Here is a 14,603-nt window from a genome sequence, read left to right on the forward strand (position 1 = left end):
ATCTGCCGATATTGTGAAAAAATTGAACTTGACAAGAAAAAATGTAAACCCTATTAGTCATGGAACGTTCTAATTAACCCAAATTTGTGACATATATTTAAAAATTGGCCAAATAAGTAAGAAAATCAAATTATATATTATGGACAATCCTTTACCATATATCAGCTTAGGACTTCCAGATTGTAGTTTATATAAATTATAGATTGTGATTAAAATAAAATATTTCAAAATGGAAAAATTATTACCAATTTGCATACCAATGATAATTATATAGCTTTACATATTATTGTAAATAATAACACTGGTGATAATAATGTCAAGGTAGTGAATACCTCAGAGGAAATTTATTTTTCCACCTCTGACTGTAAACAAACTATCTTAACCTGTGTTATCTCTAGTGTTAGAATATTCTCATGTGTTTGCAAAAAATAAATATGATGTTGGTTGAATAAGAATGGAACCTCCTAGAATAAATTTAACATCTGATTTATCAGTTTCACAAAGGGCTTATAGAACCTCTGCTACTGATGAAATTGAAATAAATAAGCAAATTAAAAATTTGTTAGCTGCAGGTTTAATAAAAGAATCTACTAGTAATTATTCCTCCCCTGTAACATTAGTATATAAAAGAGATGAAAATAGAAAAAGTCGTCTCTGTATTGATTATCGTAAAATTAATTCCCATTGCAAATCTGAGGCAGAATCTCTACCTAGAATAGATACTCTATTAAATAAATTAAGTACTGTTTAAGTTCTTTCAACTTTGGATCTTGCATCTGAATATTGGAACATACCTTGCATGAACAAAATAAACATAAATGGGCATTTGTAATTACTGAAGGTTTATACGAATTTCAAGTCCTACTTTTCGCTTTAAAAATGCACCTGCAGTATTCAATAGAACTATTCGTAGAATTTTAAATAAACATAAATTTTCAAATTTTGCATGTCACTATTTTGATGACATAGTAGTTTTATCTAACTCATTAGAGGAACACTATGATAATTTAAAACAAATTTTTCAAATGTACGAAAAAGAAAAAATTAAATTAAAATTTTCTAAATGTGTATTTGCTCAAGATAAAATTAATTTCTTGAGGTATGAAGTCAAAGAAGGATGCATTTCTCCTGATAATCATAATAGTGAAAGTATTAAAAAATTACGGCCGCCAAAAAATGTTAAACAACTTCAAGGTTTTCTTGGCTCTATAAATGTTTATAATAAGTTTATTGATTCTTATGCTAAAATTTGAGAGCCCTTAAATAATCTTCTTAAAAAAGATACACCATGGCGATGGACAGAAGACTGTCGAAAAGTTTTTGAAATATTAAAAAATAAATTGATAATCAAACCAATGTTACAACTATATAACCCTAATTTACCCCTTCATGTTTTTTGTGATGCATCTCAGGTAGCTATTGGAGCTGTTCTAAAACGGCCTGACTGTTCTGGTAAATTACATCCTGTATCTTATAATTGAAGAATTTTACGTCCTTATGAAAAAAATTATTCTATGACTTAGTTGGAATGTTTAGCAATAGTAGTTACTCGTGATAAATTTAATTACTATTTACATGGGAAAAAATGCATGATTCATACTGATTGTGGTGTTTTTGTTTGGCTTAAAAATGTAGAAAATTTAAGGAGAAGATTATTTTGTTGGCCTTTAAAATTAAGCATGTTTGATTATGAAATATTTAAAGGGAACAGCTAATGTTGAAGCTGATATGTTATCAAGGCATCCTACTGCTCAATATCTCCATTTACTGGAATTGGATGAGATAAAACACTACCAAAATTTAGACAATTTGGATAATACTAAATATAAAAATATTAATGATGTACTTGTAGTTAAAAAGAAAAATGTGTTTAAAATAGTTGTACCTTTTTCTCTCAGGAGAAAAGTTTTACAAAAGGCTCATGAACAATTTGGGCATCCAGGCACTCAAAAACTTATACATTTAATTACTCCTTAATATATTGGCCCCATATTATTCAAGATATTGCACTTTTTGTTAAGCATTGTGATGTTTATCAATTAAATAAAAAGAAAAAAAAGATTTGGCCTTTTACAGGCTGTGTCTCCCGCACCACCACCACCACCCACACAGATTGTCCTTTTGAATGCCTTTCTGTCTATACTGTTGGTGGATTAAATTATTATAACCCAACTAAAAAATTTCCTCATATGATAATTGATCACGCAATTAGATATGTTTGGGTTTTTCCTTCCAAAACTGAAAATTTTGAAACTTATATACTAAAGCAGGTTTTCCAAATTCTGGTACCTTCCAAATTATTAACGGATAGAAATGGTGCTTTTACCTCATTTAAATTCAAGCATTTCCTCAGAAATTACAGTGCCAAGCATCTGTTAACCTCTTCACATCATCCACAAACTAATGAGAAATGTGAAAGAGTTAACCAGTCAAAGTAACTAAATTAAAGTGTAAGGTCAATTCTTGTCCTACTAAAATTCCTTGGACTAGACTTTTAGAACAAGTCATCAATGAATATAATTTAACACCCCATTCTGTTACAAAATTTCCTCCTGTATATTTGTTATTTGGCACTTCACCTTTTCCTCCTCCCTTAACTCAAAATCAATTTTATCCTCCAGCAGAAGAAGCTAGAAAATTAGCTAAAGATAATATAAAATATCATGAAAAAAAATAAAATAAAATATGATGCTAGATTTATAGATTCTCCATTCAAACCTGATGACATTGTAATGTATGAGGAATTTAATCATCCAAATCGTAGAAAATTATCCCCAGTATTTTCAGGTCATGTAAATTATGAGATAACTAAACCAAATGCATTAACAAACAAAGCTACTTATATTGTCCTTGTGTCAAAATTAAGAACCTATTACCCACCAGAGAAATTAAAATTAAGTCATGAATAATAATTTTTAAAAAAATCTCTTTATTTCCTATGTTTCTTCCACATAAACCCCAACTTAGGTTGGTCTGTTGTTTCCATTCATAAGAGTTAGTTTTTTCCTTTTCTTCATGATAGTGATATTGTGATAGGTGCCATCGCAACATAAATTCAAATACAGCTGTCTTATTGAGATGTGTGTATAGGGTCAACCTCACAATTAATTTCTATCTCTTTCTATTTTTATCCGGGATATTTTGTTCTACTCTTTGGAAACAAATATTCCTGGATGAGGGTAGAAAGAGAATAAGAATTATATCTCCCCCTACTTGATGTCCTAATTTTACGTCATTAAGTTTCACCCACTACTAGAACTTAGTGGACAAGGGTTAACTAGTCGCCACTAATTGGCTAACTAGGGTGTTAAAGTTTTTTTCTTTTAAAACTACACATTTTTATGCCATTTGTTTGAGTATTAATGTTTATAATAAGAGTATTTTGACTCTCATATTTATTATTTTCATACTCAAGTGTTTCATACAAAATCAGAACTATGTTGATATTTTATTATTATATAAGTTCAATTTATTATTCCATTATTTTTTTATCCAATTTGATAATTATGGTGAGCCTTCTACTATTAAAAGATTCTTTAGAGACATTCCCCACCAAATAGACAATCTTACAGACTGAGAAACAATAGACTGAGTTTCTACTGAAAATCATTTTATTATTGCACATTTTAATATTATTATTTTTGGTGTTGTTGAATATTTAAGTTTATCTAATATTTCCACAGATATCATTTTATCTCTTTTATATTTTACATAATCTTGTTCAAAATGATTTCTGTATTAATTTAAAGGTTTGGGAAACGTAGGTGTCACTTTTAGTATGCCTTTAAATTTTAATTTCTTACTTGAACACCACTGTGAGGTATGCCTGTGTGTCGAAAGGCCCAACTCACTTCCACGACTTGCGGTTGGGGGTAAATTATAATGATGTTTTAAAATTTAGTTTAAACTTAAGTAATTTCCTAATTCTTAGCTCAATGCAGCACATATAAACTTCATTCTAAAATATTCTCTTATTTCCTGATCCCATTCCACTTTTTCTATTTAATTAATGCAACACGAGTTCTAAAATTGCTGAATCAGCTAAAAGCCGACTAGTTCCCCTACTCCTAATGGAGGGATAAAATATTGCTGACTTAACAAATTCTTCTAAAAGATCTCTATGATTCACTTGCCTGTGATTGACACGTGTTGGAAATCCCTATTAAAATCTCACAATGTATATTCACAGGGATAAATTTTCATCAGCTTTTCCTCATTTCGTTTTGTGTCGTTCTGTGTTGTGCTCGTCGCTTCTGCTTGTACAAAATATCATGCCTCTCGGGATGGAAATAAATCGAAATTAAAAATTCAAAGACTCTTTTCTGTCTTGGGCCACGACTCTGCTTCTACTTCAAAAATTATGCTGATATATGCTATGGATGAAAATTCTCGCCAACTTTGAGACATTCTTTTACAGTCTGTGTATTTTCTGTAGGCCTTTCAAGGTCACAGCTGAGGTAGATAACAGTGTCATTCTTTTTCTTTTTTTTACACAGCTGTTAAGGTATTCCCGAAACATACTGGCGTGCAAAAAAACAAGCTTTGTTGAAACCATGACAAAGGAGAAGGAGAAAAAGTGAAGAGTAGGGAAAACGAGTGTCTTTGAAACGCCTACAGAAATTACACAGACTATAGAAAACACTTAATTTGCTTTATATGTGAGCTTTATTTTTTCATATAATTTGAAATGCTTACTTCTTGATACATATACAGGACTTCTGTACCTGGCTTCGAGACAAAGTGGCAGTTGTGGGCCCTCCTCCACCCCCGACAAATAAAACTTTCCGAATGAAGCCTTCCTTAATTCATGCTATCAGAGCCCTTGGAACCAGTGCCCCTCTCCTTTAGGCGTAAAACTGGTTTGAGTGTGGAAATTATTGTTTAATCAATAAAATAAAATAACGTTTATCATTAATTTCATTTACTTCTAAAAAATGCGAGATGATTCATTTTGTTGATTTCTTAAGAATGGCTTTCTCTATGTAGCGCAATTAACTAGAAAATAACTGCCAATTTGTTCAAATGTGTTAAAAGATCCATTGGAATCAATTTATGCTTATATGATGCATATCAAATACTCCTCATCAATACAATTTTGTTTTTTAATATGAATTTTTCTGATGAATATAACTGAATTCGTTGTACACTGTACAATGTACAGCATGAAACAGTGGATAAGTAAAAGTTAGATAACACGATTTTATCATGTGACTGTGACATTTAAATTGCCTTCTTTCTCAGAGGAAAGCTAGTTCCCCTCCCCTACAATAAAATTTTATAACCCTACAAGGTTACTGTCCTCTAGAACTTAAATAGACTTCAATTACTTTTTCCATGAATAAATTTTTGAGCTTATATCAATACAAATGTATTCAAAACAGTTTTTAAAAGAATTTTTATTTATATATTAAAAAGTAGAATTTTGAATTATAATTATTTTCTAATTTTTTAATTTATAATTTATTACTGTAAATATTATCTAATCTTGATATGGACTTTTTTTTTCTGAAACTCCCTACCATATGGGCTCTGCTTATAGAATCAAAATTTAATTACTGCTGGATTTTCCGATAATAACATTCAGAAAAATATAACAATACTGTTTTGCTGTCGAGAACACACCAGCGTTTAAACATGAAAGAAGCTAAATAAAAGCCTTTTTAGAAAACTGATGAAATGATAATCCCGTTTTCAGTATAACTAAACATTATGACGATTGTGACCTATGTTACATACAAAATACCATCAACAATTACAAAATTACTACGTCAGTTAATTTTTAAAATTAAGCAATTATTCCATTAATAATTTATGCTACCAAAAATTCTTCTTTGTTTTTGAATGAATGATAAACAGATTGTCAATAATTTTCATTGTAATCAAAAGTTCCAAACAATTTCCTTTCTTTTTAAAATCCATCCGATCGTTAAGCCATGTCGTTGAGGAAGTTCTTGTTTCGCTAAATAACAAGTTGCATCTATCCTCACTTGAGAAACTCGGTGTAAACTTATAGGGATTGGAAACAAATATGGAAACACCTGATAAAAAGTATGCAATGAATAATTTGGCGTGAACTGCTTATTATTACCTTGGAATGGGATAAATAAAAGTTCTGCATTATTTGCTTGGGAATCTTGAATTATTTTTCCTCCAAAACAGTGGCGGTTTACTTTAAAGATGATGGAGGCGGAGAACATACAGAAACGTTTCTGTCCATTACTGTCCTCACGTGTTTGCCTCCAATACGTAAAAACTCCATAATATTGACACCGGATGATTATGTAAGCCATGGTAGATGCAAAACTTTCTCATGGGACTCTGAAAACTAATCCTGGACAATGTGAGCAGGGATTTTATTCTTTTAATAAACAGTATTACAATTAAACCAAAGTTGCATCATAAGAAGATCCTGTCAAAATTGTCATTTAATCCTTGCCAGTGATGTGACCTTGCAGGGAAATGATGAATAAGGCAAAAATCCACGATATGGCTGCTCATACCATGTCTGAATCCCTGCCATATTTCGTTTTCAGTAGCAATAACTCCATATCATAAGCTTGGGATAGTAACCAGACGTGAATTCGGTCAGAGATCGGAAACAGTGCAAAGTTCGACTTATATGATCAAATGATTCTTTCCAATGCTTTATATCCACGCTTTATAACTTTAGCATCACTGCCTTCTATTAATAGCATCAATAAATGGTTTGAGAATAGCAATTCAATCATAAATACCCTGCATATGGAATGTCTTCGTACTGTTTTGATGCTAAAAGTTTTTGTGAGCACTGTATTTAGTTGATGAGTCACTTTTGTAATCGCAACCCTATATTCGTCTGTATCTGTCTCTTTCACCTGCATTTTCGTACCCACTGATGTTAGTCAAATGCAGTTTTTCCAGTCTTATAAGCATTCATAATTGTCTTTCGTGATATGCCAAAAACTTCTTCTACCTTGCTAACGGAAGCATCTACCATAAGAGCCCGACAATTTTGTCATTTCTGATAACTGGTAGGAGAAAATATTTACTGTCGAATTATTTGTGAAAAGTATTATTTATAAAAGTATGAAAAATGTGATTATGATCGCTCGTAATGAAAAGAAAATAAAGTAGTAAAGTTCGATGCAAGATTTAATAACAAACTTAACAGGTAATTCAATAAAAAGAAAGCACAGATTTTCAAAACAAGTAGTGAAATGCTTTGGGAAATAGGGAACGTGGGTAATTTTTTTCTGTCTGGAATTAGAAACTGATTTAGCGATTGAGAGTCGAAGGCTCTGCTGACTACACTTCTAGAAACTTGATAGACGTGTGCATTTCAGTTTAACTTTTCGAAAACATGCGAGTGGCATTTTCATCTATGTAATTATTGGGTTTTTAAACTTGATTCGTTTATAAGCTGATATTTTTTTACTTTTCAAAATAAATTTATATATGATATCGAGAATGTCTTTAGAGATGTTATCAGCGTTTTAAAAATTTTCCAAATTTGCACTGAGAGAGGCGATATTTCATGCGACATAGTAAATTAGTGTTCTGGATAGAAGGATTTAAATTTCGATAAAATTCATTAACAAACATTAGACTTGGTCTACGATAGCTTAGCTCTCTTGGCGTTGCAGAATACCTTACATAACTGTTCTCTTATACTGAGTATGCTGTCCGGCACAGTTTAGGCATTTAACTTTTATAAAGCAGATATTCGATGCATGGTATCAGAGATAGCATTGAAATACATGGTTATTCCTGATCATCTTTAATATCTTTCGAGATTTTTAGATAAAGCAGATTGCTGTTCCTGTAAATATTTTCATTATTCTCAAAGTTTGAAAGCACGGTTTGAAAGAAGACATTTCATCCTATCCCGGTAACTTGAACTGTTGTTTGGACCAAAAAATTGTTGACAATCAAATCTTCTTTGATATCAAAAATTATCTTGTGTTATGGTGGATCACGTACAACTAACTACATTTATTAATTTCATTTCTTTAGGAGTGATTACAAAGTATTTTAATAGATTTTTAATTAAAAATTTCATTAATTTTTTATCCTGTTCCTCTGAGTCAGTTAGGAGCTTAATATCCATTCCATCGTCTTTATTAATCTCTCGGATTTTTTTTATTGATAAGCTTTAGCCAGTTTAGTGCGTTCCACTAGTGTACGTGTCAATCCAAATCATTTTGACTCGGTCGATAGAATGCAATAATAATAATCGATGATAAAAATGAAATCTTATTCGCTTAATTATGATTTTTTTTTTTGTAAAATTTACTGTGCAACCATTTGTATTACCTTCGACGAGTATAACAACGTGTATTGACTTTAAAAAATATATTCGGCAGTTAACTGGTGAAATATGCAATAAAATTATCAGATACTTTCATACCGAAAGAACAGTTACTTTTCCCTCATTTTCAGCAAGAGTTTCTATCGGTAGATTATTGAATTCATTTTCAATTTGTAATTTTGGTGAATAGTATATGCCATGTAGCTTGGTAATCTGCTCTTGAGCGTAGTTTAAAACTCAATTTAGCACAATCATTAATTATTATTTGAATTTTTAGTTTCTAAATTTTTCCTTTTAGCATTAGGTTTAAAAATAGGATTTTTAAGACAGTAGCTGTTGCATAGTTAACAAATGATATTCGTAACAAGTACACGAGCTTATGTTGAGAGTGGGGGCCGCGGTGGCCTGATGGTAAGGTCTCGGCTTCGGAACCGGAGGGTTCCAAGTTCGAGACCCGATTCCATCGAAGAACCGTCGTGTAAGGGGGTCTGTTGCACGTTAAATCCGTCCTGATCAAACGTCCTTCCGCTGGTGTGGTGTGGTGTGGAGAGGGGGGTGCCAGCTCAGGTGTCGTCCTCGTCATCTGACCGAGGTTCAAAATTACGAGATCCGTCCCAAAATAGCCCTAGTGTTGCTTCAAACGGGACGTTAATATAACTAAACCTGAACCTTATGTCAAGAGTGCCATTACATTAAAGCGCCACCTACAAATTTCGGCATACCAAACATGTAATTAAAGTTATTTTTAAAGTGTTTCCTGATTGTTATCCACCCCTGTTTTCATTTCTTCTATATTTTCTTCTATATACCGTCTATATTTTCTGAAAATCGAAAGTTTGTTGTTTTCTAATTCTCTTTTCGTTGATGAATGATATACCTATAAAAGAAGTTTCATGTAAATGAATTTCTTTTATAGGTAAATGGAGCCGCTACGATTGCTGTTGACAATCGGAGTGGATCTTGTTTTTCTATGACTTAAACGATGAAGTTCAATAACAGTTTCAAGTGTAATCAAAGATGTGAAAATAACGTGTTTTTTTTTAAAAGTATTTTCTAAATCATTTTCGAATTAAAATATTCAAAGATACATAACATTTATTCTTAATGTTAAAATAAAATTTCGATCCGATTTAAAATTATTAGTAAAGTGAAAGACTTTTGCTGTCTTGAAGAGATTTTACACCCGTAGTGGATCTCTAAAAATATAAAATGAAATTCTTTAAAAATAGCCATATGTGAAAAGGCCATTTAATGGCAACCATTTAAGATGTCATTAAATGCCATTGGTTAGGTGCCATTGCCAAGTGAGACATTATTTCATCGTATGCATAACTTTGGTCTGAAGTCTATTACTTTGGCGTTTATAAGTTATAAGTTTATCGAAAAAACTAGTGCATCCCTTCACATATTTTAAAGATTATATAGTAAAATATTTTACTGAAATTTGGGAACAGTTTCATAAATGCATGTGAATGGAAACAAAATCTTGAAATAATTTTTACTCAGTCATGGCACCAAAAGAGAGGGAAATATGATAGCATATGACTTCATATATTCCTTATGATGTCTTTTTTTTACCCACCTTTGTCTTTCTTACTTGAAATGAAACAGTCTGACAAAGAAAATATAATAGGTGAAGTCGGCAACATAATTAGATTCCCTTTTCTTGTTTAGAAGAATACTTAGTGCTATTTTTGTTCAAAACTAATTTGATCATATTATTTTTCAGGTAGAAAGATTTGATTCGGTATCACAATATTCAAATAATGTATGTGGCCATGATATAAAAAACTGAGAAATGATGAGAACTTGAGAGTAATGTTAGTTATAGAAGTATGGGTAAAACCGAATTAGCAGTAACTGAAATGACAGTAAAGACAGTGAGTAGTAGTAATGATGGATAGTAACAGTGTTCCGATTTCCGATCTTATGAAACGTGGAGTTTCTGTATCAGGTTTTAGTTAATTTAATGCTATTGGCATGATAGTTCATACGAATAAAGACTTTGTTCCCTTCGTATGTCGTTATTTAGCTATTCTGCATTACTTTGCACTCTGTTTATACGTTGAAAGAAGCGCATGTCGTTATGCACTGATTGTTTCGGGTCTTTCTTGGTCCTACAGTTTCCATTTGTTTCTAGGGATTTTAAGCGAAATTCTCTGATACTGTCTGGAAACTCCTCAGGAAGTCTTAGACTTCGCTATACATTATTGTGCAATTGAATCATTATTATCTTCTTGAATAACAGTTTGCAACCTCAAAGGTTCTATGAATAGCGTGTCAATCCAAGAGAGATTGTTGAGTAATAATGTTCTGTGAAGGCGTTTAATTTAGCTGTTATATGAGAGATAGTAGGCTTCCGTATGTTGGAGCTTAATACCACAGCTTTTTGACCAAATTTGCAACGTTTAACATTTAAACTGAATTTCTCGTCTGTAATAAGTCTATTTGGCGTTCCAGAACTTGCAACTCATTTGGTATAAAATGTTTTTACCACAGAGTCAGCTGAAATATTATCTTACGGAATTACTTCCATCCAATTAGAATATCTGTCGATGTAAGCTAGACAGTAAATTTTCCCTCTAGATGGAAAAGGAGGATCGATATAGATAGCGCAAAGCTTTCCTAGTAATATTTCTTATTCATCCAATTTTGTTTTATTATGCCGATTGATTTTAGCTTTTTGGCTTAGAAAACATGTTCAAATCCCCAATTGTACAATTTTTTAATGTTAATCTAAATGAATTTTGAAATCATTAGTTTTATAGTCGATTTAATTCCTGGGTGTGACAGTGAATATGGTGGAAGATTTTTCTACGGAAAACGTGGGGAGTATATGGTTGAATTTTGCTAATTAACATCTCGTACCGCAAATATTTCTCTGAAGGTAGGGGATATTGTTTTAAATTCAAGGAAGTAGTGGTTTGCCAACTTTTCAGTTCTTTATCTATTTGTTCACTAACTATTTTATCATTATCTATTGATAAAACTTCATTAATCATGGATGACGTATGAGGTATAATATTATTTCTATCTACAATATATTTAATATTAGTCGAAAACTAAGAGAAATAATTAATTTGGCTAATTTATTTGGATACTATTTTGTCATGTTTTTGATTAAAGGTAAATATTAAGGGCTTATGCCCTGAATAGCTTGTAAATATTCCTTCTTCAAGATAATGCTTAAAATTTTTATTTGAAAGATTACTGTTAAGCCAAATTGAAAGAAGTTAATTGGGTGAAATGTTCAATTGAAAGAGAATTCCGAATAATTCTGACAGATATACAATAATTCTGCTGAGTATCATTCAACATTTTTGAATGAAATGCAAATATCTTCCGAACAGTGCTTTCACGTTGCTGCAACACTGAACTTATTGCCGTATCTGAAGCATCTGTAAATTATGACAAAGGTAATTCAGAATTGAGAAAGGACAAGAATTCCGCTTCTGCAAGGTCAGTCATGGACTTTTCAGATTTTCAGTCCATTGGAGATTTCCCTTCTTTCTTGCACCTATTTAAATATTAATGCAGCAGTACTTAGTTCTTCGTTGCGTCTTTTAAATGACGACTATAAAAAGTAAGAATTTCGAGAAAAATCCTAAGGTCTTGAATATTTTTGGGTCTTCTGTAGTCACTGATAGCTTGAACTCTTTCTGGCAGATAGCGACTACTCTGAGATGTAATTAAGTATTCCAAAATCTCAATTTCTTGAACATCTAATATAGATTTAAAAATATGTACTCCTACGCTGAAAGTATTCAATGTTTCTAAAACTAATATAAAGTGAATTTTATTATCTAAATAACGAAAAAACAAAATCCTCCGAGGATTCATGGATAAATTGTTGGAATGTTCCAAGTTTATTTTTTCAACCTATTACATTAAATTCATACAAATCTAAAAGTCTCTTGATAGCTGTTTTACATTTCTGTTCTTCTGTAATGGGAATTTGAAAATATGCTTGAAGCAAATCAATTTTAGAGATCATAGTGTCTTTTAATATTTGATGAAAATCTATTCTAAGAATAAGGTTTCCATCAGGAATCGTCTGGGCATTAAGGTGACGGTAATCCCATATGGCTGATAGGACTCGTTCTTTTTGTGAAAAAATGTAAAAGTACTTAATCATTGTGAATCTGATGGACGAATTATTCATTATAGAGCATAAATTTAAACTATTCTTTAGCTGTCACTAATCGTTTTGAATCAAGTTATCGTACTTTAGCATGAATTTGACTATTTGTTTCAATAAAATGCTTAGCACAATGTTTTATTTGCATATGGAAAAAATTAGGTTTAAAGTAATTTTTTTTTTTAAATATTTATTCAAGTGACTGCGTTATCACTTGAAATATCTGTATGTCACCTTGCACATAAATATATGTAATCCCATCATCTAATATTTTCCAAGAATGTATTTATTTTTACTGAATAGAGTGACTCTGTGAGTGCATTAACGTCATTACCAATAATATATATTGAGAGGAAACTTGCAAACAAGTAAATTAAAAATGTTTAGATTTTCTTTGAATATGAGTAGCAATATGTATGTTGAAAAACATCATAAATATAGAGCACTATATGTTTTACAATATAAAATAGAAAAGGTATTTAAAAAAAAAAAAATATTTCTTGCCATTGGTAGGCCTGCATCAAGTGAATCGAATTTTATTCTTCTAGTTTATTGCCTTTTCTTGTTCACAACGGGTTAAAAAAAAAAAAAAAAAAAGATATTATTGGAGTTGTGTTTACTGATTATAGGAAGTCAAAACGCGTGAATACTTATGAAAATTTCGAGATCGAAATATGCGATAATTCTTTTTAAGTGCATAAAATAAGCAACTCTTCTATATGAGAAAGTGAACATGCATGATTGAATAATAGCATGATATTTTTCATTGCATCTTTAGTTTACTGTTTTATCTAGTTCAGATTATATTTTATGTGATCAATTTCAAAGGCAAGGAATATAAACTTTTCAGAAGTTAAAAATGCAGAATTGCCCCATCTTTCGGCAGGATAATTATATCGCTAAATCAATATAATGAGGAAAAAAAAAATAAAAAAAATATCGGGAATATACATATTTTTCCAGAGCAAGTTTAATTCTTAATTGTTATTTAAAGAGAATCATAAGAGTGAATACTAAATATCAATAAAATCAATTATTTAGACCCTATTTCAAATGGTAAGTTCCATCAGATTTTATATTTTCCTCTTAAAGAATTGGTATTACAGAAATTTGAAAAAATAAAGAATTAAGTAAACAACTAAATTCATAATAAAATGGGGGATTTTAAATATTTTCTTGGAATTTTTTCCTTAACTGAGAGTCATAATTTTAAGACCTTTGTCCTCTAAACTTATTAAGATTTCTTTTTATAAGTGTAAAACGTTGTTTGTATTTTAACCTTGAAGAAATGTTTTGTTTAACAATCATATGGTAATATACACATAACACTTGTTTTGGCGCAACATAGCCAGTTTTGGCTCTTGCGCCATAAAAATCCAACATCCATCCATCATAATAAAATGGAAGTATTCCATTCCTTTCAGTCTAACTGCAAGAACGGAATTTAGTTTTCTTGCTCCTTTTTTCGGCTAAATATATACATATATTTCTATAATTTTTAAAATGATATATAAAATTATAATTGCAATTCCTGTATTAATATAACTGTTTTTGATAACAACAAAAAAGAATTTAAATTCATTTTCTAAACCCTTATTACAAGTAGAAGAATATTTCCTATGCAATTTTAAGTATTCGTATGATAATTTCGATTCTGCATCTGAACAAGAATGATGCATATATTGCAAAAATATTTCTTCTGTTTTTTGACAATGTCTACAACCCCAGATTTAATGTCTGCATGAAAGTAGTCACTAACATGTAATTTTATTCCCTCTTCTAAAGAGAAAATAAAATTAATATGGTAGTGGCATCTTGCATGTAAAGAAAAAATGTGTTCTTTTGCAAATCCGAATTTAAAAATTTAAATTTTATAGATGTATAACATCAGTTAAAATTGATTGCGACTATAAATATGAAAGGAAAGATTTATAATTCAAAAAGAGAATCTCATCATAGAAATATATTAAATAACACTGCATTTTAACCATTAATAATTGATTGACATTATTTCTTTTAAAGAGATTCAATGTTGATTTGTCTCATCAAGATAAAGAAATTTAATACATTGAACAGTTTTATTTGGTATTAATTTAATTGCAAACGTGTTTTTAGAATTCAACTTTTATAAAAATGTTTATCAAATTTAAGAATATCTGAAAATTAGTAAAGATAAGC

The sequence above is a fragment of the Argiope bruennichi genome, chromosome X2, assembly GCF_947563725.1.
Source record: "Argiope bruennichi chromosome X2, qqArgBrue1.1, whole genome shotgun sequence".
Classification (NCBI taxonomy): domain Eukaryota; kingdom Metazoa; phylum Arthropoda; class Arachnida; order Araneae; family Araneidae; genus Argiope; species Argiope bruennichi.